Below are 25,241 nucleotides of genomic sequence, written 5' to 3'. Positions count from 1 at the left end.
TCCCCTTCCCCTCTTGTCAGTCTCTTCTTTTTTTGTGACCTCGAACCAAAACAGTCTGCCACTTTCTTTTCTTTTTTCCTTTTGAAAGTTTCATCACAATTTTTTTTATTATTATTAAAAACTAGGATCTGATTATTTCAGATTCACAAAGAACTGGACGTGTCCTTGGTGGGCTATGATTTACCACACCCTTTGGTGCCCAGGACCACCCCTCCACCTGGCAGTGGGGGCAGGGGTCAGGGAGGCTGGGGAGGGGTGGTCCTCCCTGTACTAGACCATCAGGCTGATGAGATGCAGGGTGACAGCTCTCCCCAGACCACCCCAGGGTGCGTCCACTTGCATTAACGTCAACATTGGGACGCTGATGCCTCTGTAGCTCCTCAGGAAGGCGCCTCAGATGTGTTCCGGGAGGAATTCAGGCAAACAGCCCGCCCACCCCCATCCTGTGTGGCCTCACACACATTGCCGCTCCCTCGGCCCTCTCCTCAGCTCTCCCACTCCACCCCCTCACCTCCATCTATCTGAAGTGCCTTTACGGTAATTGTGACATTCATTGGGCAGACATGGCCTGAGTTTTCTAAAAACACTCATCTAGGGTGCTTTCCAAAAGTGATTTTATTTTTTAAGTTGAACAAGGGAGGGTGTGGGGAAGGGAGGGTGAGGTTTCCAGCCTCAGTAGCACCACTGGAAGCGTTCATTGACTGTGTTCATTTTATTTAACCAAAAAGAAGAGAGAGACAGAGAGGGATGATTGATAGATTAGATGGATGGATAGATGGATGGATAGATTATGGACACACAGATCTATAGACAGATAGATGATAATGATGATGAAGATAGATATGATGGATGGATAGATAGGTGACAGATAAGTGGAAGATGGATAAATAAACTTTATACTCCACTTCATTTTTCATAGCTACAAAGGTAATCCAAAGAAAAGGCACAGATAATTTATTAGTTAAATCCACAGAGAAATCCTTTTAACATATTTTTGGTAAAACGAGCTATAGAGCCTCCTCTGGTTTGCTGCAGGGATGTTGCAGTGTTGGGATGGCCGTGAGCTCCGTCCACGGAGAAGGTGGGCAGCTGTTGGGAAGCAGGAGGGCTTTTCTCTGTAGCAACAAAGCAGAGTTAAGAATTCAGAAGCAGAAGAATAAATACAGCATTTATCCTGCCTTTGATGGCAGAGGTCTTAGGACGCTTCCAAGGGATGCAGTGTGTGTCTCCACCACAAAGAGCCCTTGGGGTGTGGGCTAATGTCCTCCTGTGAGAGCCATTCTTTGACCCAAGTGTGCTCTGTAGGTGGACTCTTGGAAGAAGAGAGGAGACTCTGATGGGAGGGCTTTACTGGTAGAGTTCTGGCCGTTTGGTTCATAAATGAAAGTATTCAACTTGAGGTCACATGAGAAAATACTCTGGGACTTCCCTGGTTAAGAATCCCCCTGCCGGGCTTCCCTGGTGGCGCAGTGGTTGAGAATCTGCCTGCCAATGCAGGGGACACGGGTTTGAGTCCTGGTCTGGGAAGATCCCACATGCCACGGAGCAACTGGGCCCGTGAGCCACAATTACTGAGCCTGCACGTCTGGAGCCTGTGCTCCGCAACAAGAGAGGCCGCGATAGTGAGAGGCCCGCGCACCACGATGAAGAGTGGCCCCCACTTGCCACAACTAGAGAAAGCCCTCGCACAGAAACGAAGACCCAACACAGCCATAAATAAAATAAATAAATAAAATTTGAAAAAAGAAAATGCTCCCTATAAAAAAAAAAAAAAAAAGAATCCCCCTGCCAATGCAGGGGACACGGGTTCGAGCCCTGGTCCAGGAAGATCCCACATGCCACGGAACAGCTAAGCCCATGCGCCACAACTACTGAGCCTGCGCTCTAGAGGCCGCAAGCCACAACTACTGAGCCTGCGTGCTGCAACTATTGAAGCCTATGCACCTAGAGCCCGTGCTCCGCAACAAAAGAAGCCACCACAATGAGAAGCCCGTGCACCGCAACCAAGAGTAGCCCCCGCTCGCCGCAACTAGAGAAAACCTCACGCGCCGCAACGAAGACGCAATGCAGCCAAAAATAAATCAATAAATAAATGTATTTTTTTTTTAAAAAAGGCTCTTGTCAGTTTCTCTAGCGGTCTTAGACACATCCTGGGACTTATGCATCCCTCAAGTCTGCATAAGCGCCCTGAAGAAGCCACTTTAAAAATAACAATGATTAATTAAGACCAGGTCCAGCCAGTCCTTCTGCTTTTTAAAAGGATCCTCCAAACAACAGTTTGTTATTTTATGGATTGGTGTACATACAATGGGCTCACTTGATTACAATGCCACATGCTTCGAATATTTTTACTGAAACTGATCAGGCCCCAGGGAGATGCTCAGTGATGGGGGGGGGTTATGCAAATGCCCCCCCAGGGGAGAAACGGAGATCACTTCAAAGGTTTTGGTCTTGTGATTAATAACAATAAGAAAAAGGACTTTACACAGTTACAGGGTAGGTTCAGGTCTTTCTTCTTTATGTCCTTGTTTACAACTTTTCCTACCTCCATGAATCTGAAAATATTGTGGTGGAATTCTGATTTTTCTTTTGCCTTCTCTTCTAGTGGAACATTTTAAGGAACCAAAGGAAGAAAGACACGCTTGAGAATCTGGTCGGTTTTGACCACTTTTCATGTGTATCTAAAGAAGATGAAAGTTCCCAGTTTCCAGAGCATTTTCCTCAATGATAACTTGTAATCATATTACTTTTTTCTCCTGGATACTCCAAGCATGACCCATTTGGGGGGGTATTTTTTCTTAGTTTATATAATAACCTCTAACATGAAATATGTTGTTATTCCTTTTAGCTACCACACATGGAAGTCAAATGAGATAAACCCAATATTTACCAAAAAAGCATAAAATTATTTCAGAAATACATTTGACTTTAACTTCATTTTATTTTTAAAAGGCCTTGGTTGGGTATATGGATGTTTTCCAGATTTTTAGTTTATCCAACTGTCCTACCAATTTGTCTGAGGATGTTTCTTAAACTCTCCATAATTTCCTCATTTTGCAAAAATAAAATGGATGACTTATCATCAGAGTTATTGTGAATGTAAATAAAATATTAATATCATAATTTAATTCTTCCATTGAAGTAATTGGGACAAACATCATAATGTATAAAGAACTGTAATGTATTTATATTTGATGCCCATCTCATTCATTTCTAAATGTTTGCCCATATAAATAGCGTAGAATCAAATGCATTTGCAAAGGTATGATATAGAACAGTACAGGGTAAACTATAATGGTATAATAAAATGATGAGATTTAAAGAAACCTATTTCTCGGTTCTATGATACCTGAAAGCAAATAACAAGAGCCTTTTTCATGCATCTCACCATCTCCCTATAACATCTTGTAGAACAAGACCCTAATCTCTGTGCGCATACAGAGTTCTCTAAAACGTGCCATTGTCTTTGCAACCATAATTATTGAATCTTGTCTACAAATAAATATGTATAATATATCTAATTGTCACTAATTGCTGTACAGCTGGAAATGGGCTCTGGCTAGCAGTTAGCCATGCTGAGTGAATCTAGGATGGATATTCAGTCTGTCTGAGCAATCACAGCATTATTTGGCAATAAAACCTGATGTCATGTTGATGGGCTCCTCCTTTTTTCTTCCATCCTTATTTCTTTGCCTGATAGCATTTCATATTAAATGAACACGTCTTTGGGAAAACAGCTCAATTCATTTTCACTGGATATGCCGCACTGCATTTTGCCTTTGATCTGTAAAAACGGATTGGTCAGTTTCTTTGAAAATTGTTGGCTAGATGGTGGTTGTCAGAAATGAGACAGGGTAGCATGATAGCACTTGATTTGACAGGTATTGCTTGGTACCTACAACTGCCCACGAGACCCTGTGCTGGGGGCAGGCCGTACAGAAGTTCATTACTTTCTGCCCTTCGCTCGTGGCTTTGTGAGAAACACAGACATCTGGTTCTCCTGCCCTGTTAGACGCTGGGTCCCATCCTTTTCTGTTCGTCCCTAAGTGCAATCAATGACTCAGCCCTCTTCCCTTTTAAAATGCATTCATTCATTCATTTGTTCTTTTGACACATCTCTACCTGGTCCCTCCACATGCCAGGCACCACGCTGGGTACCAGGAATAGAAGGAATTGCAAAAGCAGCCCTGATTCCTGTTCTTGAAGCTCACACCTCATTGGGGGAGAAAGATGTCCGTCAAAGAATCGTCCTGAGCACATGTAATGTTGTAGGGTGGGCAGTGCTGTGAAGGGGAAGGGCAGTGGGTGCTGTGAGTCATGTGAGCGTAGGGGTGATAGGGGGGCACTGGGCTGGGATCCGAAGGTGGAGGAGGGACTGAGAAACGGGTGGTGTGACCAGAGCGGAGAACACAGGATGGGAGAGGAGAGCAGAGTTTGTGCAAGACCAGAGGAGATAGGGGCCAAACCATGGCAGGGCTGGTAGGAATCATTCTGGATGGGGCGGTGACTCACTCAGGCTTGGATTTTGTAAGGACGTCTCTGGCTGCTGTGCAGTGAACACCCTGATGCACGCCTTGCTGGAGGTTATAACCCCAAAGGATTCGTGATGGCTGAGTGATCGTGAAAGGGTGCTCGTGCCTTCGTGCCCAGTGAAAGGCACTGTGTTATGTGCACTTCCTCACCAATCAAAGGGGTCAGAATTTGCTGGACTGGTCTTTATAATTCATTTTCCAGAAATAGACAAATAGCCCTGGGAATGAAGTTAGTTCCAGCGGAACAGTAAAAAACAATACGGATTTTATTCATTCTTTTGTTCATTATCTGTTCTAAGAAGCGGTGAAAACATGGCAGGAGAAAATAATATGGTGGCCTCCTGCACTCCTGATTACCTTGAAAACTATTCTCTCCACAAGGGCAGAGACCAAGTTTCTGTTGCCTGGAAAGAATGGTGCTCATGTTTTTTAGCCAAAGAACTGTGGGAAAAGACTGGATCGTTTCAATAAAATGGGATTGCCATACAGAACTGGCCGCCAATATAAAGCCTTAGTTTTTTTTTTTTAAGCCAATGAAAGAGAAGCCATGTTTCCCACTGGGGAGACCCGTGTATGGGTCTTTTTTGATGGGCAAAGCCTACGAGTGTGGGTTTAGCTTGAATTTTTTTGAATTTACACGTTTAAAAGGAATTTTCAGTAGGAAATAGATGGCCGGGTGATTAAGAACAGTGGCGGTGAAGCCATGTGTCTCTGAGCCCTGGAGTCTCAGCTCTGGTCACATCCCTTAGCCTGGGAGAGCCTGTGTCCTCTCATCTTTAAGGTGCAGATTAGAAAATGTACTTCACTGGATTGTTAGGAGGCTTAAAGGAGAAAACGCCTCACGAAAAGCACAAGGTCTGGCACACGGTAGGCCCTCCATGGATGCCGGTGAGTCTTACTTTGAATTGGAGAGGATCCACCGGAATTTCTTCAAGTCTTTGTAACTTTCTAGAAGGCCACTTTAACAGCCCATAAAACCAGTGTGACAAAGAGTGAGTGGGTATCAGTTGAGTTCAGGGAGGCCACCACAAATTAGCCAATCCCCAGTCAGGGATAGAGCTGGAAGTACCGTCTGAAAAGTGCTCCCTTCATGGGGAATAAAATTAAAAATAGATTCATCTCAGTGCAAATCTTATCACAAAGAAGGACCAAACTGACTTAGGGGGAGTAGTAGGGTGCAAGGCATGCCTTGTGCTGGTATGGACACAGCCGAATTCGTGGAGTCCCAGCTGAAACCGCATGTGGCTTTCCCACAATGACTGCACGGCAGCTCCATGGTGGCCCGTTTCTGTGCTGTGACTTTGGGAGGAGTTCCTGGAAACTCAGCCTAGAGCTTCTTCAATTTCTTCAGTCCCACTGAGGATCCTGGGAGTCACGTAATGCCCGGTAATAAATCCTTCTCTGCTTAAGCTCACCAGAATGGACTGTTCTCTTTGCCAGGGAACCCTGATCAGTGTGGAAACTCCTGAAACCCCTATTGTTAACACAGGAGTTGCAGGGATCCCACAAAAACCTTCTGTGAGGACCCACACTGCGGGGGAAAAAAGCTGAAGCTTTGAGCAAACAGAAAGTTGACGCCAGTGTCTCTTTCTCTGTTGCAAAGATTAAATCCTCCAGAGCTGGATTGCATCTGTCACTCATTGTACTCTCCAACACCAGTGGGAATAATCCCGACATTCCACTAACCAGGGCACTAATTTCACTCCAGCCCACATGCAGCATGTATTCCCACAGAAGCACCTAAGACAAAATTCGCTGGGTAATTAAGCAAAGAGGAAAGGAAACAGGAGATGCTAAACCCACACTCGTAGGCTCTCCATGCCAACCTTAGCATTGCTCTCCAACGCCAACTTTCTGCTGTTCTGGGAAGGGCTGTCTTCTCACAGTGGGCACTGAACATTTCTCTCTCCTTCTGGCTTCTGCCATCCTGCCATCTTTCAACGTTCAGCCACATCACCTCCCATGCCTTTCCTGGCTGCTCTGGTTCACAATATCCTCTCCCTCCTCTGAACTTTTACTCTCTATATCACTGGCAGAACCCTTCGTATACTTGCTTCTATTATGAGTTGACTTCCTTGTGTGTATGTTTACCTCTCGACTAGATACGAACACTTTGGCATCTCTTACACTGCTGAACACAGAGCAGGCATGCAATAAATGGTTCTTGATTAGATTATACATTCATTACATCATGTAAAATTAGTCTCCATGGGTTACATACCAACATGGAAGAAAACTGCAGCCCCATGACCTATTTAAAAATCTGACATCTCATCTGAGTGCTGCGTTGTCCTGCGAAAACAAGAAAATAAATGTCAGATTTGTCTTCTTGCTTCTCTGATCTTCCTGCAATCCTGACTTTGTATTTCTGAAGATGGGAAGAATTGGATGTTTCATGATTGCTTGGAATTAAGCATGAAAAGCACTAGCCATGTAACTCTGGTGTGGTAAAAAAAAAGAAAGAAGCTGGGAAGGGTCAGAATTAATGGAATCTGGGGCGGGGGCACTCCTCACTGACTCCCTTTGTGCGGGAGGAGAGCAGATGGCCGGAGGATGGAAGAAATGACTATTTCAACTTGCTCCAAAAACTGGGAGTGGGTGGGAATAAAGTCACTGTCAGGCCAAGTTCATGCTGGTTGGACTTAGGGAAGTCAGTGATGGTGAGCCTTGACATTCATCTGTTTAGAAGGAGTTTAAAGGTCCTTTCAACAAAATCATCCAGCTCTACCTAATGTTACACTTATGAACTTTCACAGGTAATTTCCATTGACTTATTGAGGCTTAGTTTTCTCTACCGATGGAGGACTACGCATCTTTCTTAATCTGAAAGCCCAATGGGGAGAGAATATGTATTTGTTCTCCTCGCATCTCTTTGCTTAATAACACTGCTCCCAGCTGTCTTCTGTTCTTGGCAGAGGGGGCAGGGCAGAACCACCCTCCTTGGGACTTGGAGGCTATGTCCTGATTAGAAGTGAGAAACAGACCACGGGCCATGCTTCGCAGGGGTGGGCACCCTGGAGGCAAGAAGGAGAAGGACTGGGGGCCTGGGACAAGCTGTAGCCAGAACGAGCTGTACAGGAACGGAATGATCACATTACTTAGCCAAGAGTGGATCATCCAAAATTCAGCCCTTCTTTGTTTAGAATATAATGTGCTGTTTTCATGTCAAGTTCCACTTTTCCAGTTATGTTCTACCTGTTTAATTCTACAGTTGCTCTGTATTTGCCTAAAGCACATGCCAATTTGTGGCAGGGAAATTTGCCCTGGAAGCACATTAGTTTCAAGGATGGTGCAAGTTTGTACCAGGTTTCCATTCACAGATAACAGATGTTTTTTTTCTCCATCCTTAGTTGACAACTAACAACTATGTGATTGATTAAAAGGTGAGAAAATGTTTATTCTAATATGCTAGGCAACCATTTCACTCCCTCCCTATTTTTAAAGCAAAGATTGAGGTTCAAGGAGAAGCCTCATTTTATTTTTTTGCACTTTTGAGGATAGACGCCTGAGGGCAGAGACAGTTGTTCTCTTAGGAATAAACCCCATGGAGTGTCCTACAACACTGTGCAAATAGCGTATGCATGGGTGGCTGGTGGTGAGCACTCAGTAAGATCATGTACAAAGAACAGGATGAAAGTCTGACATAAATTCTCCTCCTTATGTAAGAATAAAACTATATATTATATTCCAATGAAGGATGAACTGAAGCAAGTCATGGGTCTTTTTTCTTTGTTTCTTGTGACTGTCTCTATAGATATGGCCCTTGGGGTAGCAGTCATTCATCATCCAAAGGACATGGAGACTTAATTCCTCCCTAAAATAAGATTGATTCTGAAGGTGGCTGGTTCTTTGCCGTCATGTCTTAGACACACATCCAGCCGGCCATGGAGGCAGGCGTGGGGGATGTTATCTGTTCTGTTGCCATGACACCAGGCAGTGTTTCCATAACACAGCCTTCCCACTTTCTGGGCAAGCCAACTTGGACCGTTTGCCCTGCATGATGCTAGTCAGGCTGGAAAGGGATCGAGGGCCCTTGGGGATTGCTATTCTGATTTGTGCGTGTGAAAGTTTAACTGCGTCTCGAGCCAGGCATGTACATAGGCACAGGCTCAAGAGCGAAAGGGGGTGATCCCGGAGGAAGACACGGAGTTGCTTGGAAGGTATTAAATGAACACACTGTCTCTGCTTTCCTTTCCTGTGCAGGGCGAACTGAGTGTCTCAGCTGCAGGGGTTTGCATGTCCGTGAGATCCGGGTAGCTGCAGAGAGCAGAGAAAACAAAAGGTGAGGAGGGGCAGTGAGCTAATGACAAGGGGGACATGCAATGGCGAACTTCTGCAGCTTCAAGATTTTAGCCTTTTCTACAAAAGAACAAAAAGGAATTCGGGAATGTAATTTAAACTTGAGCTTAAGGAGAGCTTTTTGTTTCTGGGAGGTGGCAAAACACCCTCCATCTGGGGCTTGTATATATCACTGAGAGGACGGATCCCCTCCTGTCATAAACGGAGCGTGGTGAGTGTGGCTTGGAGTCTACATTGGGCTCAGATCGTACTTAAATAAGCAATTTTATTGGAGTAGCAAGTATCCAGGGAACAAAAGTCACTAACTGCGTTTACTCAGGATCAGAAAAAAGACTTGACTTGGGCCGAGAGGTGTCCTCCTGCTGGTGACTCTGCAAGGGACGTCTATGAAGACGGTCAGGCCGCTGTCACGGGCAGGCATCCCCTTCTCAGCGTGCCAGGGTGACCTTTTCCCCAAGTTGGCCCCATCTCACCATTCCTCCCTCAGTCCTGGTTGACTCCATCATCCATCCAATGGAGAGGAAATCTGAATATTTTGTCCAAGCTCTCCCATCTGGTAAAGTATGAAATAATTATATATCTGCTTTTCTTATCTTCCCAATTAGACAGCAAGTTCCTTGAGGACCGACTTCTCTTTTACCCATGTTTGCACTCCTACTAACATGTTTGTATTTACGTAATAAGCACGTGGTAAATATCTGTTTACATCGTGTAAGTCAAATAGCTTAATGCTTTCAGTATCAACTCCTAGGCAATGGTACCATTTCCAAATCCCTTGCCTTACCAGGAATTTTTTGGTGACCATATAGATGATTTTTTCCCCCATAGTACCTGACTCTTCTTATTTTTGGCTGTGTTGGGTCTTCGTTGCTGTGCAAGGGCTTTCTCTAGTTTCAGCGAGCAGGGGCTACTCTTTGTTGCGGTGTGCGGGCTTCTCATTGCGGTGGCTTCTTTAGGCGCACAGGCTTCAGTAGTTGTGGCACGAGGGCTCAGTAGTTGTGGCTTGTGGGCTCTAGAGAGCAGGCTCAGTAGTTGTGGCGCACGGGCTTAGTTGCTCCGTGGCATGTGGGATCTTCCCAGACCAGGGCTTGAACCCATGTCCCCTGCACTGGCAGGCGGATTCTTAACCACTGTGCCACCAGGGAAGTCCCTCTACATGTGTCTTTACATTGGATATTTTATGCACGACAGTGTGGTAAACACATTATTTCACTGAAATCTCACTGTCTTGGTTCATGCATATAACTCACATTCCTAGAAACATCTTTTTTTTTTTGTAAGAACACACAACATGGGATCTACTCTCAACAGATTTTTAGTGCACAATACAGTATTGTTAACAGTGTACAGTGTTGTACAGCACAGTCTTAGAAGTTATTCATCTTGTGTACCCATTGGCAACAACCATTCTACGATCTGCTTCTATTTTATTTTTTTAAAATATGGAATGCTTCATGAATTTGCATGTCATCCTTGCACAGGGGCCATGCTAATCTTCTCTGTGTCGTTCCAGCTTTAGTATATGTGCTGCCGAAGAGAGCACTATTTTAATTTCCTTATAGAAGTGGGATCATGCGGTGTTTGTCCTTCTGTGACTGGCTTATTTCACTTAGAATAATGTTCTCAAGCTTCATCCGTACTGTCACAAATTACAGGATTTTATTTTCTTTTTTTAAGGCTGAGTAATAGTCCATTGTATGTGTACATCACATTTTCTTTATTCATTCATTCATCAGTGGACACTTAGGTTGCTTCCATGTCTTGGCTATTGTGAACAATGCTGCCGTGAACATAGGAGAGCGTATCTCTCTCTGAGATCTGGAATTTAATTCCTGTGGATATGCATCCAGAATTGGAATTCTGGGTCATACGGTAGTTCTAGTTCCAATTTTTTGAGGAACCTCCATACTGTTTTCCATAAAGACTGCACTATATTGCATTCCCACTAACAGTGTGCAAGGGTTCCAAATTCTCCACATCCTCACCAATACTTGTTGTCTTTCATTGCAGTCGCTGTTTTGATAATAGTCATCCTAACATGTATGAGGTGATATCTCACTGTGGTTTTAAGTTGCTTTTGACGGTAGTAGATTGGGTGAGTAGTTTGACTCTGGCCACTTATCTGCTCTGATGAGGTCCCCTATATAAAGGGCCTGACATACTGCCCAGTGTACAGGGGATCTGTAAATGCTAATACCTTTCCTTTCCCTGCTATGAAGAACTTAGCAACAAGCACGGGCAGAAAGTAGAGCCTGGAGCTTTGTGCTAGCTCTGACTCTGCTGCCTTGCTTAGGTGACCATCAGGAAATCATGTGCTAGTTTCCTTCATCTGCTAAGAGGGAGTGATGGCTGGTTTTGCACAGGAATAAGATGCTTTATTTAACACACTTTGTGATCCCAGAAGAAAAGAGTGCTCAAGACCCCACATTATTTCTCTATTGTTAATAACAAAATAAACGTGTGTCTGGTACAGGGACCCACACTTAGCAAATAAGCAGTAAAATGACCAAGTGAATGAACAAATAAAGCACCCAAACTATCAGTGTAGTGACATGTCATTTTTTGGCCATCTGGCTTCTATGGGCAGAAGCCCAACTTTTGGCGAATTCGCTGTGAGTGGTGTCTCCCATGTGGAAGTGTCGGAGGGCTTTATTTCTCGGGCCCACATTTCCACAAGCTGAATAGGAACGCTCTGTACTCCCTCTCTCATTTTTCTTTCTCCCCAGGCATCTCCCAAGAGGAGCTTGCTGGGAAGACAGAGTCTTAGGAGAGGATTCAGCCTTGGCCCTTTTTGCTTTTTCAAGTTCAAGTTCTGCAGTCCTGATTTTCAGAGGGAAATAGAAATGGGAGGTAGGGCTGATGGAGAAGGAAGAGGTTTGGACCTCACGACTCAGTGTGGTCCAAGGACATGGCCTAGGCCTCCCTTGGGGGCTGTTGGAAAACGGAGGATCTCAGGTTCATCCCCCTCCCCACTCAACACCAGGATCTACAGCTCGGCAAGTTCTCCAGGTGATTCGTAAGTGGTTAATGCTGGAGAAGAAAGGTTAGAAAAGCCCACACAGCCATCTTCAGAACTGTGAAAGAAATCTGTATTTGGCCGAGTCAGAAACAGTTTCAGCACCAAGAAAGACAGAGAATTCCAGATATAAGAGAGCAGTTCTACAGCAAACATTCCATCCTAGAAGCTTCTGGGTTCCTTTAGTTGCAAATCTCCAACAGATTAACCATCTATCCGGCCCCAGCAGGGGCAGGGGCATGTGGGCAGGAAAAGAAGAAAAGGAGAAAGATGAAACCATTTTCCCATTAATTTTAAAATGATGCATATCTATTACAAAATTTTATTTTATTTTAGCCGCAAGGCATGTGGAATCTTAGTTCCCTGACCAGGGACCCAACCCGTGCCTCCTGCATTGGAAGCACGGAGTCTTAACTGAACTGCCAGGGAAGTCCCTATTACAAAATTTTAAACACTACCTAAGACCATTAAAGAAATGGACTTTAGAACTGCCCTCTTCCAAGATTGTATTAATCATATAAAATTGGGACTTCCCTGGTGGCGCAGTGGTTAAGAATCGCCTGCCAATGCAGAGGACATGGGTTAGAGCCCTGGTCCAGGAAGATCCCACATGCCGTGGACCAACGAAGCCCATGCGCCACAACTACTGAGCCTGCATGCCACAACTACTGAAGCCCGAATGCCTAGAGCCCGTGCTCCACAACAAGAGAAACCACCACAATGAGAAGCCCACGCACCATGACGAAGAGTAGCCCCCGCTCGCCATAACTAGAGAAAGCCCACGCACAGCAACGAAGACCCAACGCAGCCAAAAAAAAAAAAAAAAATCATATAAAATTGATCAAGAGCACAGACTCTGGAATCAACCTGCCAGGAACCAGCTCCAGAGCTTACCAGCTGTGTGATCTCCAGCAAATTAATTAACTTGTCTGTGCCTTGGTTTCTGTTGCTGTAAAACAGAGACAATAGCAGAGTTGCTGTGAGGATTCAGTTTTGTTACGTGTAAAGCTCTTCAAACCATGCCTGCACAGAAGTGTTCGTGCTAATGACTTTTCACATTTAAAACTTAGATCCCTTTGGCCTTTTAGTGTAAGGAGTGGGTAAGAAATTAAGGAATTCTTTTTTCCCCTAAAGGTTCGCCAGTTATCCAAACATCATTTAGGGACTGATCTCTCTTTCCGCGTGTCTTATGGGTGGAACGGTGTCTCCCAAAAAGAGAGGTTGCAGTCCTAACTTCCAGTCCCTCAGAATGTGACCTTCTATGGAAATAGGGTCCTTGAAGAAGTAATTAGTTAAGAGGAGGTCATATTGCCCCTTGATTTCAGACTTTTAGCCTCCAGAACTGTGAGCCATTAAATTTCTGTTGTTTCAAGTCAAGCATTTACGGTACTTTGTTACAGCAACCCTAGTACTTTGTTACAGCAACCCTAGGAAGCAAATACAGTCTTTGGGACCTGTAGTTGTGGTAAGAGATGTTATGGCAGCTGTGACAGCAGAGTCAGAGCGGGAGGAGGCCTCTTTCCACCCTGGACCCCTCCAGGACTCACGAGCATCTGACAGAAACACCTTTGGGGACTTCCCTGGCGGTCCAGTGGTCAAGACTCTGCACTTCCAATGCAGGGGGCGCGGGTTCGATCCCTAGTCGGGGAACTAAGATCCCACATGCCATGCAGTGCAGCCAAAACATAAAAAACAAAACAAAAACAAAAACAAGAACACCTTGAAGACCAGTACAGCTTCCTTTCCAGGCATGTTCTGGCTCCGTGGCCTCGGGACTAGGATTCCAAATAACCTAGATCACTCCCACCACCCCTCAGCCAGCTCCCAACATAAGTAAAAAGAAGAACACAAAAGTTCAAGTGCTTTTATGGATTTCCATGCTTCTTAAATATTTAGTAGGAAATATGTATTAATTTTGCTGTAACTAGCAAAAAAAACTTTGTCTAAAAAAAAAAACCAAAAAAGATGAGGTCATATTGGAATAGGGCGGGCCCCTTAATCCGGTATATCTGGTGTCCTTAGAAGAAGATGAAAAGGTGGAAACACAGTGAGAAGACAGAAGCAGAGATTGGAGTAATGGTGCCACAAACCAAGGAAACCTGGGCTGCCAGAGGCTGGAAGAGGTGAGGAAGGATGCTCCCCTAGGGCTTTCAGAGAGAGCATGGCCTCTGACACCTTGATCCCAGACTCCAGCCTCCAGAACTGTGAGACAATACATTTCTGCTGTTTGAAGCCACCCAGTTTGTGGTACTTCGTTATGGTAGCCCTGGGAAGGTAAAACAACATATAATGGACACACTTTTGTTCTTTTGACCTGGTGGCTTCTTCCTGTGCCTTCATGACATGTTTTGATAATCTGCAAATCTCAGAAGAAAGCGATCCTGAACATTTCCATGTTTGCCAATAGTTTTTGAGATAAAATTCGACATCTTGATATCCAAAAGGGCAAATCAGTAACTATTTTCGGCCGTCGTGAATATTCTCATACTTTTCTGAAAGTCTGAACCTCCCTGTCAGCCCCACTGCTCACTTCTGGGCCCCCGACATGGAGATTTCCACTGTGACACCTCAAATAGAGTTTAACGTCTCGGCCACCATGTCTCCTTGTATTAAGTGAGGAAGGTTTACAAAGCTTAGCGGGGTGCTGTTGATAATTCATAAAGTCCATCCACACGTTGCACTAAAGACTGTATTTGTGTAAAATAAATCTTCCTTCCTTGGTTTATGACGATGTTAATTGCTTCTTAAGGACTGTTGGTGGAATTGGAGAGAGAATGCCAATGCCAGGTTCTATTTCACTTAAGTAAAGAAAATCAGATTAAAATAATGAATGACACTCCAGGAACTATGAGGTTTCCTGGGGGAGCGAATGACTGTCCACAGGGTCTTAGCCTGAGACCCCCTCTGTGGCATAAATAGGGATGCATTTCATAGCAGCTAAGCGTCAGGAAATATGCTTTTAATTATCACTTAAGATGTAACCTGTCAGAGGTCTTAGTATCACTTGTTTTTAATGAGAATTGATTTTCAGATTGCATTACCCAGAAAGCCTAGGATAATGGAAACCCCTGGTTCTTTCCTGAGACCTTTAGTCATCACATGTTTCTTTGTCAATCTCGCCGGCATCGGCAGCCACCAGACATCCGATCTGCCCACATGTGGCCCCGGCAGAGGGGCCGGCTTGTTAGCCTTCAAGTGATTCTGATGAATGAGATTCTACAAAGCTGAGCCTGGCTCATGAGTATCGCTGCAAAGTGGGAACCCCAGGGAAAACTAAAGAGGGGTTGAATTTTTCACTGTGGTCCACAGGCCGGCCTTGTCGATGCAAGGATGCAGTACAGAAACAATGTGTTGATAGGAGAAGCACCCATCTGGGCCGTGCCCACCTCTGGCTAGACCTTTCACTGGTTTCCTAACCTTTTCTGAAATGGCCAGGCAAGTCCTGGAAAGGCACGCCAGGTGCGGATGTGCACAAAGGCAGCGAGAAGAAGGAAAAGATGCCTGGTTGTCCAAGTTTTTCCCAACTTAAGCCATTCCCATACCATCTAGCACCTTCCTGTTTTTCTTGCCATAAACTGGTACTGCCTTTACAATGATTTACTTAGTATTTTACCTTAAGCTGACTTGGTAAACTTTGTAAGTTTACTTTGCAAAGAACACTAAAATCGGTACTGAAAACACATTAGTCTTACTGGTTTGGAAATAAAACTTTTCAGTTATAGATGGATATTGTTGCCTGCTGTTGCTTTTGCCTGTGATGGTTGCCTTTGCTAACAAGGATATTTCTTTGCTAACAAGGATATCTGAGAGGTGTTAAAGGCATAGTAACATGATCTGGGACCTTGTCCTTTTCCTTGTCAGAATCAGAAAGATGGAAAGAGGATTGGACGGGGAATAACTTTCTCACTCTTCGATACCATATAATTGTTTTCTTATGTATAAAACCTAAAAGAATGGTGGTATGTGTCCCTTTATTTGGGAAATGATGATAGAATCCATGCATGATTACGTGCAGACCAGGTTGGAAGGTGATGTGGAGGGAAATTGGAGGAAGATGGAAAGAAACGAGACAAAAAAGCAAGAGCAAGCAGGCTCTTGCTTCTCTCCACTATGCGAGAAACATAGTTTTGAAAAACAAAAATGATCGGAGTTAAAATCAGCCCTACTCTCAGTCCATCTATGTTCTTTCGTCTGTTCCGTGTGTATTATTTGCCTCCCGTGTATCAGCCGTGAGGACAAGAATCCCTGTCCTCGGGGGGTTGTTTGGTTCCACAGAAAACAGAGAGGTGCGTGGAGAGCTGTAGGGTCTGCTAGGAAGTCGCCTGAGTCAGATTCTGGAGTACCAGCAGCAGCAAAGGGGAGAAAGTGGTTACCGCGTCGTCACCCTGATGGAGGATTCTAAGACCTTGGGAAATGGAAAGTAATGGGAGAAAGTGGTTACCGCGCTGTCACCCTGATGGAAGATTCTAACACCTTGGGAAATGGAAAGTCATCACAATCAAACCAGCACATTTAGGAAAATAGAACACAGTGTCCCACTGCTCAGGCCCCCTGACTTTCTGGGCCAGGGGACAAGTATTTTTCCCTGCTTCACTATGTTTTGCTGACTATAAAAGAGGAATATCGGCGCTGGACGCCAGGTGGCACTGGTCATTAAAGTTCCAAGGCCCGGAAGTAGAGATGTCTCAGTTAGAAGTTAAGCTTTGAATTCACCAAACATTTCACTGGTTGGCCTGATGTGATCCTGTGGGTGCCCCCAGGGTGGGTATTAGTCAGTGGTTACCACTGGGTTCATCCGATCCTTCCAGGTGACTCTCCCCAAGCCACGGCCTGGGCTGGACAGTCCCTCCTGAACCTGCTGACCACGGTGTTTGTGAAGGTGGCCACCAACCCTGCTCTGCTCTTCCTAGGCTGGACCATGGGAAGAATTCTGGTGACATTTCTGACAGTTTTGCGGGTTGGTGTTCAAGGGAGCGGTGAGGTTTGGAGCCAGGATGACGATGAGATCTGGTCACCTCTTGGCTATTCAAGCGCTGATTATAGGGATGCAACCTGCCACTCACATTTGAGCCATTTCTCTGGTCCTCCAGGGGAACATAAACCAGTCCATTTTATGCATTTTGAAGCAGTTTTGACCAAACACATATTAGGGCAGAAAAGAAACCTCAGTAGAGTTCCCTTGAGGGGAGTTCCCTGGGAGGATTTTGTAGATTTCATGACTTATCTCTGTGATTTCCATTGCCATGAAAAATTGAGAGTTGCCTCTACTTGATTTCGATTCACTGTCCCCAAAGCATCATTCCTTCCTTTGCCATATATAATTGTGAACTATATGCTTAATGATAATTTTCCTTCACGTTTCCTGACAATGGGGAGAAGCACAAGTTGGCCCCAAGTGTGTGGCAGCTGCCCGAACTGTGTTCACGTCTCTGTGGGAGAAGCCAGGTCACCCTGATGATCATTTCCTGTGAGCAAGAAGCTGTTCTTGGCCGAGACATGTTTAGAGCTCTGATCGCTGCAGAATGTACCTTCCTCCCCTCTTAACTAACGGGGTCAGACCTTAATAGTGATACTAACTTGTAGGGCTCTTAAAACATTTATTGCCACACTAGTGGTCTCCATCCAATTTTAAGGAAACCTAGTGGACCCTGTACATAGGACCTGCCTAAAGGTTTTCTAGCTTTGGTGGACAAGACAGGGATCCAAGCCTCCTCATTCCTCCCCGAAGGCTTTCTTCCCATGGTTAGTTGCCTAGAATGCTGTCAGCTCACCTGTTCAATGAATGACACGGATCTAGGAATGTAGAGATTGAGTTATAACCACATGCTATGGACTGAATTGTGTCCGCACAGAATTTATATGTTGAAGCCCTCACCTCCAATGTGACTGTATTTGAAGTAAAGAAGGAATTAAGGTTAAATGAGGTCATAAGGGTGGAGCCCTGATTTAATAGGATTAGTGTCCTTATCAGGGGAAGCATCAGAGAGATCGCCTTTTCTCTCCTCCATATGAAGACACAGCAAGAAGGTGGCCATCTGCAAGCCAGGAAGTGGGTCCTCACCAGGGACCACACTGGCTGGCACCTTGATCTTGGACTTCCAGCCTCCATAACTGTGAGAATAAATATCTGTTGGTTAAGCCACCCAGTCTGTGGTATTTTGTTATGGTGGCCAGAGCTGACAAAGACACCATACAACAAAGGAAGTCTCAGCGCTGTGTATGAGAAATAAGCAGGGGTTCATGGAGGCACTAAAACCCCAATTTTAAGAACAAAACCGAGACAGGGGTTCAGTGTCGTCATTTATACAATAGAAAGAGTGCGGTCAGGCGGCCCCAGCGGCGCAGGTGGCAGCGGTCCTATCCATTCCACTCCTGTCAATTACAGTACGTGTCAGACCGGATTGGTTTCAGCCTTGCAGATTAGTAGACAAAGGGTCAGCTCAGTCCTATCGCTGCATCTTGTTTTTTCCCGCCGGCAGCAGTAGCCTTTGGAACAATGTGTGGGGATAAAGTGTCTGCCACAGAATTCAGGGCAGGAGTGCAGTATTCATTCCCAGCCTTGGAGAGGCACCTTCTAACTCTCTCTCTGGCGTATAGTCCAGGGAATCACACACTTTTCACTCCCAGCAGAGCAGAGAGATAGAAACAAGATGAGGTTTCCTCCACCCCCACGATTGGCACCTTCCCCCAAATCCCGCGAGTCCCATGGCACCAGGCAGACTCATGGCATCAGATGCCAAGTAAACAGAAAAAGATCACTTGGGAGCGAGCTGGCCACTCCTTGGATAAACCCAAGTCTTTGTTGTCTTATTCAGAAAGGCTAGTTCGGAACTGGTATCCTAATTACCTAGAGGCATGCGTGATGATTCAAGGCAGGTTGCTTAGTAGAGAAGCTCAGTGGCTTGGCTATTTATTGGATACATAACTATCGCTTTTGAATACTTAGTATATGCCAGATGCAGCCCCAGATTCTCTCCATGCATCAGCCCCTTGATTCTTCTCAACCACTGGGAGGCAGTCACTAAGATCTTCTGCATTTTACACGGGAGGAAACTGATGCTTTAGAGGCATTCGTGGACATTTCCAAGGCCACGTGGTCAGTTACAGCCCAGGGAGGACCAGATCCTTTACTGCTCACTGAGTGCTCTTCTCCATTTGTCACTTGTCTTTCTTGAGGGTCAGATAGACATTCATTGGAGAGGGACAGGAGTCCTTCTGCCTTTGTCACAAGCAGAAAATCCAATAATACAGGACTATGGGGAACCAATCTTTTTCTCAATTTTAAAGATCCTGAATCTCACTTTAGAGAATACATGTTCCTGCTGTCTACTGACATGGCTTACCTAAACTGTCAGAAGAGGTGTTTTATTCCTTGTAGATAATCTCCTGGAAATAGGTCTCTTTTGAAAACATTTTCCCCCCAAAAGGACCCCAAAAAGATTTTAAAAATCAAAAAGAAATTGATTCTTTGTGGTCTTCTCATTTTCCAAGGTGTTCTTTTTTAACAGTGAATGTGTATTATTTGCAATCAGATAACAATTGTGCTTTGTTTGTCATTGAAAATAGAGGGCTTTCAGCCCAACTGCCAGTGGGAGCACAGAGGGGCATTTTGCACTGTGTTCTCTCAAATCTCTCTTTCTCTCTCTCTCTATCTCTCTCTCTCTCCCCCACCCCACCCCTCCCCTTGGAGAGCTTGCTTCATGGAATGTTCCTTTCAAAGTTCTTCCAACGAGGAGGCTAATGCAATGTCTTCTAGTGCAAGAACAAAGCACTTTCACACACATTATCTCTTGCCAACTACTCACAAGTGAAGCAAAGTCCTTCTCAACAGTTGGTAGCTTAAAATAATAGACTAGAAAGCTGAATATCTTTGCAATAATTGTAGAAGTAATTTTGGTGTATCTACTACTCAACTCACAGAACCACATCAACCAAGTACCTTCCTCTTTCTTTGAAAAAAATGATGTAAAATTGTTGAAGCAGTGGTCTGAACGGTGGTCCATTTTGATGATTTTGAATTATGACAAATACTAGTCATTTTAAATGGTTTTTGTCTTCCAGGTTTAGCTTCTTGCCATGAGAGAGGTCAAGTGTCCTGGGTGTGTAGATGGGAAAGGGAGGTGACGGACACAGTGTCTGCCTTGGGTCAAAGAAGCCGATCATGTGATCAGTTACGTGATCACCCGAGTGTGTCAATCCCAGCATGCCTTCAGGTCGGAAATTAAATATATGTATATACATATTTAATTTATATATATGCTGTATGGCTTATGTATAAACACTTGGGTGACTTATGAAGAAACATGGGAGCAGATGTAAAGGATTCATATGGAGAATAAGAGGAGAAGAGGAAGGAAGAGGAGGGGGGGGAGAGGCAGTGGGGGAGGTGAAAGGGGGGGAGGAAAAGAAAAGAGAAGAGAGAGGAGTTACCCTAACCCATCCTACAGAGAAGCGAGGTATTTCTTTTGAAAATTAAAAAAAAATATTTCTGGCCCTGTATTCCATTTGTATTTTTTCTCTTTTCCTCCTGCCTCTCAAGAATCTTTTTGTCGGTACACAACCCTCTTCTTAAGGATCAAGGCCCCCTCTTTGAGGGACCTGGGGTCCCCTCTCACCCACAGATGTTCACTGCCAATTGGCCAAGCTTAACCATGAGTCACAGACATCCTAGGAGTGTGTGAACCTCTGGGCCCTGCCCCATTTTCACCCAGCTGAGCCGCTGGCTGGGAGCCAGAACATCCTGGTGCCTGCCTGGGATTTCCCATGGTCATGGGCTTGGTCTTGATGCCCAGCTGGTCTTCCCACTTCACTTTGGAGCCCCTGAGGGTTTTGTTCTTCAGGTTGGAAAGTAAAGGACTTGGGGTTTTTTAAAAAAATTGTGGTAAAGTACATAGAACATAAAATCTACCACTTTAACCATATTTTGTATGTTATTCTTTTAACGTAGTTAGATTCTCTTAGCCAATGTTGAAGAGTTTTGCATCCATGTTCCTAAAAGTTTTGTCTATAATTTCCTCTCATTAAGCATTTTGTCAGGCTCTTCTATCAATGTTGCACTCACTTTTCTCCCCCACTTTTTTTTTACTGCGGCAAAACCCACATAGCACTTTGGGTGACAGTGATTTGTCGGTGAGGGTTCATCGATTGTAACAAACGTCCCGCTCCGGCGGAGGGTGCTGATGGTGGGCAAGGCAGTGGCGTGGGGGGCGGCGAGTCTGTGGGAAATCTGGGTACCTTCTCTCTACTTTGCTGTGAACCTAAAATGGCTCTAAAACTAGTCTATTTTTTTAAGTACCATGAAATTTACCATCTTAATCACTTTTAAGTGTACAATTCCATGGCACGGAGTACATTCACATTGTTGTGAAGTCGTAACTTTTTCCTCTGGCAAATGGGAAACTGTATCCATTAAACAGCAATCCCCCCTCCCCCTCCCCCTCCCCCAGCCCCCGGTAACCACCATGCTACTTCCTCCTTCTATGATTTTGACCATTTTCCGTAGCTCCTATAAGTGGACTCAAACAGTATTTGTCTTTTTGTGGCTGGTTTATTTCACTGAGCATAATGCCCTCCGGGTTCATCCATGTTGTAGCCTGTGTCAGGATGCCCTTTTTAAAGGCTGCATCTTATTCTGCTATATGGATGGACCACATTTTGCTCATCCAGTCATCCACTGATGGACACTTGGGTTGCTTGCGTCTCTTGTTTATTGTAAATAATGCTTCAACTTACAAATATCTCTTCTAGTCCCGTTCTGACCATTTTTTAAACACTCTCTCAGCAAATTTCAATTATATGATACAGTGTTATCAGCTATAGGCACCATGTTATACATGAGACCCTCAGACTTTATTCATCTTATAGCTCAAAGTTTGTACCCCTATATCAACCCTTCCCTATCCTCCCCCAGCGCGCCCTCCACCCCAGCCCCTGGCAACCACTTTTCTACTTTCTGTTTCTATGAAATCTTTTTTTTTGGTCTTTCTTTGTGTGGCTTATTCCACTTAGCATAATGCCCTCCAGGTTCATCCACGTTGTTGCAAATACAAGATTTCCTTCTTGTTCAAGGCTGAATAGTATTCCTGTGTGTGTGTGTGTGTGTGTGTGTGTGTATGTACCACATTTTCTTTATCCATTCCCCCACAGACAAACACGTAGGGCCTTTCCATACCTTGGCTCTTGGCTTTTGTGAATAATATGAACATGGGGGGTGGGGTGGTGCAGATATCTCTTTGAGACCATAATTTCATTTCCTTCAGATGTATACCCAGAGGTGATGCGATTGCTGGATCACATGGTAGTTCAATGTTTGACCACTTTTTAAATGTATAATTCAGTGGCATTAGGTACATTCACACTGTTGTGCACAGAGGCTGAGGCTTTTGGGATCCAGCACACAAGTTTGGGTTCCACCCAGCAGGGAGGCCACCCCAATCTCCAGGAGCCACGGCGTGATTTTGAGGCGGGCTTCTCACTGTCCTCCGTCCCCAGCCTCTGGTCACCACCACTGCGGTTTCGTCGCAGCCCTCCTGGACTCGAGCCCTCCTGCTGCCCCCCTCCCTCTCCCCATCGCCCCTGCCTGGGGCCCAGCAGCAGGGCCCCTCTGGCCACGCACCTTCCCCTGCAGACCCCATTATGTCAGCAGACCAGTGCTGTCAGCCTGACCTGAGCACAGTAAGCCTCTCGCTGACCCCCTGGTGATGCAGAAAGCCCCCTCCCTGGGCTCCCAGCAGACCATCTCCCCCACCCCTCCCCGACCCTTCGCTCTCCACGTGATGCTAAAGTTTCCGGGCCTGGAGGGGAGCAGGCTGGGTGAGGGGAAAGTGCCTTGGGGTTTATCAGGGTTCATCTGACCGTCTAACAGCAGGCGCCGGGCTGCCAGCATCCCCGACACTTGGATTTCAACCATTTTCTCCACTTGACACCTCTCCGCCCCCTCCCCTCCACACATAATAAGCCCCATTCTTCCCCAGCAGCGGCCGCCCGGGACCGCCCGTGTTGGGACCGCAGGTTCTGCTGAAGCCTCCCGGCTCTTCTCCCCTTTCCCGCCGTCCATTCAGCGGAAACCCTAGCTGCCCAGGCAGAGGGGCGCCCAGGCGCTGGCTTCTGCCAGGGGTGATAACGCAGGCCCGGCGGCCCAGACTGTGTGGTCATCGGCAGGTCACCAGGTCTCAGCTTCCACCGTGACCCCAGAAGCCAGAAAGAGGAGGCTTGCCTCTCCTGAACTTGCAGGGAGGGCTTGGGAACTGCTTTAGTCTAAATGTGAAAGTCCTGCAGAGGGAAGGAATTGAAGAGCTGGTGGGAGAAAACAACGACAACAATTCTAAGTATTGTGCCTAGAATGAGGCTCTGCTCCCTTAAAGGGACAGTCAGTTGGGAGCAGACCAGGGTAATGAGGGTCACTTAAGGACCCATCCTGGGTGAATCAGGCTGAAGTCATAGCACAAGGTACTCAGGCTTGACTGCAGTTTGCCACCTGAATACGGCAGCTAGAGCGCTTCTGCTTTGGAGAGCTTTAGTAAGAAATTAACCTGAGAGCTAGTTTTTTTTTTTCATATTTTACACGTCCTATTTTGTCAGGTGCTCAGAAGTGCCTGTGACTCCAAAGATGTTAAACATAAAGGTGTTGTGATCTAGCAGGGTCATTCTGTACCTTCTCTTCTGCAGCTTGGTTTTTAATTTCATGCACGTTACACAGCTTTCTGTATTTCACATTACATAATACATAGCTAGTTTTAATAGCTATAAACTGTGGTATTAATGTGCCCTTAATGACTGTCTTCTGATGACCATTTAGGCCATTTCTTTTTTTTTTTCAAGTTGATTCATTTACTATTATTATTTTTAAAAAATTTTTATTGAAATAGTTGATTTACAATGTTGTATTAGTTTCAGGTGTACAGCAAAGTGATTCAGTTATATATACACATATATAAATATATATTATTTTTTTAGTTTCTCTTTCATTATAGGTTATTACAAGATATTGAGTATAGTTCCTTGTGCTATACAGTAGGTCCTTGTTGGTTATCTGTTTTATATATAGTAGTGTGTACATTTTAATCATTTAAGCCATTTCGTAGTGTCTATGTGTTTGTTTTTATTATTATTAGAAAGTGGCAAGTAACATCCTGTACATGTTGCTTTCTTTGTGAATTTATGTGAGTTTATGAAATAAATTCATAAAAGTAAAACAAAAGAAAAAAACCAGATGTTGTGAACTGTCAAGCTCCGTTTCGGCTGCCTAATGATTGGGAAGTTGCATCGTTACTTCTCCCGGCCCCCCCCCCCCCCCCGCATTCACTCTTCCTCCAAACAACAAGACTGCGGTGCCTGGAGCAGAAACGGAGCAAGCAGATCAGAGGTGATAGGACCTAAACTGCCCTGTGGGTCTCAGGCCCTGGGGCGAGGGTACCCCAGACAAACGGCAGGGAAGAAAGAGGGAGCAGGGGGCAGAAAGTGCACCCACCCTGCATGGGTGCAGAAGCCAGGGCTGTGCCAGCAGGACCTCAGTAGAACCTCACAATCTGTCACCGGTTCTAAATATGGGCAGGTCGTCCTTCAATTTTGCGTGGCTCATGTGATCTGCGGTGACAAAGGATGTGCACACGAGGTTGGCAAGGACCCAGGAGACCTTCTTTTCAAGTATTTTACCTTCGGGCAGTGGGAGCCCTCCCAGCACCTCCCATCCTCCTGTTCTCCAGCCTCTGGGAACTAAGTCTCCTTGGCCTGTGGACCCTGATCTTGGTCTGTGTCGGCCCTTTGCTTTCTTCCTCCCCATCAGGCCTGCTTATCGCCTCCGTGGAAACTAGCGCACATCGCCCTAGCACGGCGCTGAGTGTCTGACGGAGAAAAAGGAAAGTTCCTGGTGCCTCCACCTCCTCAGCCTGAGTCTCTCTCTGCCAGGTGTGGCCAGAGGCTCATTAATCACATCAAGAGCTGCATTGCCTGTGCCTCTCCCAAGGAAGACAAGTGACATTTAAAAGCCACCAGATGTGCACGTGAGTTCTGTCTCTCTCCATTTCTGTGTATTTAACCGGGTGGGGGGTTGGGACCCCCTTCTCCAGCGGGCTCTCCTCGCCCCAGCTCCCCAGATGTGTTTCTGTGTCCTTTGCGTGGAGGGTGATTTGTTTCAGGAAGCTACCGACTGGGAGATGTTTCCTAGGATGCCGTTTCTAAGGAAGAGGGAGAAAGATGAACTTGCAGCAGTCCTGTGTCTCCAGCCCGCAGAATTCCCTGCCCACTTCGAGCCCAGACCAGTGGCAAAAAGCAGTCCAACATTCAGAGACACGCAAGAGAGCCCCCTTCCCCAGCCTTACTTCTTCGCCCTGTGATGTTCAGCTGATACACACAGGTGGGATCCTGGATCCGGTATCCAGCAATCATGGCCATCA

The 25,241-nt window shown here is 45.5% G+C and overlaps 1 non-coding gene across 1 annotated transcript; it reads right to left on the bottom strand.

Annotated features, from left to right (window-relative positions):
• Window positions 1-10,267: 10,267 nt before the first annotated feature.
• Window positions 10,268-10,374, bottom strand: LOC118891370. The gene has a single exon (XR_005018954.1). It is a non-coding gene; the product is annotated as a U6 spliceosomal RNA (small nuclear RNA).
• Window positions 10,375-25,241: the final 14,867 nt, after the last annotated feature.

The sequence above is a fragment of the Balaenoptera musculus genome, chromosome 2 (assembly GCF_009873245.2).
Source record: "Balaenoptera musculus isolate JJ_BM4_2016_0621 chromosome 2, mBalMus1.pri.v3, whole genome shotgun sequence".
In the NCBI taxonomy this organism is placed as follows: Eukaryota; Metazoa; Chordata; class Mammalia; order Artiodactyla; family Balaenopteridae; genus Balaenoptera; species Balaenoptera musculus.
This window is presented reverse-complemented; position numbering and strand designations above follow the sequence as displayed.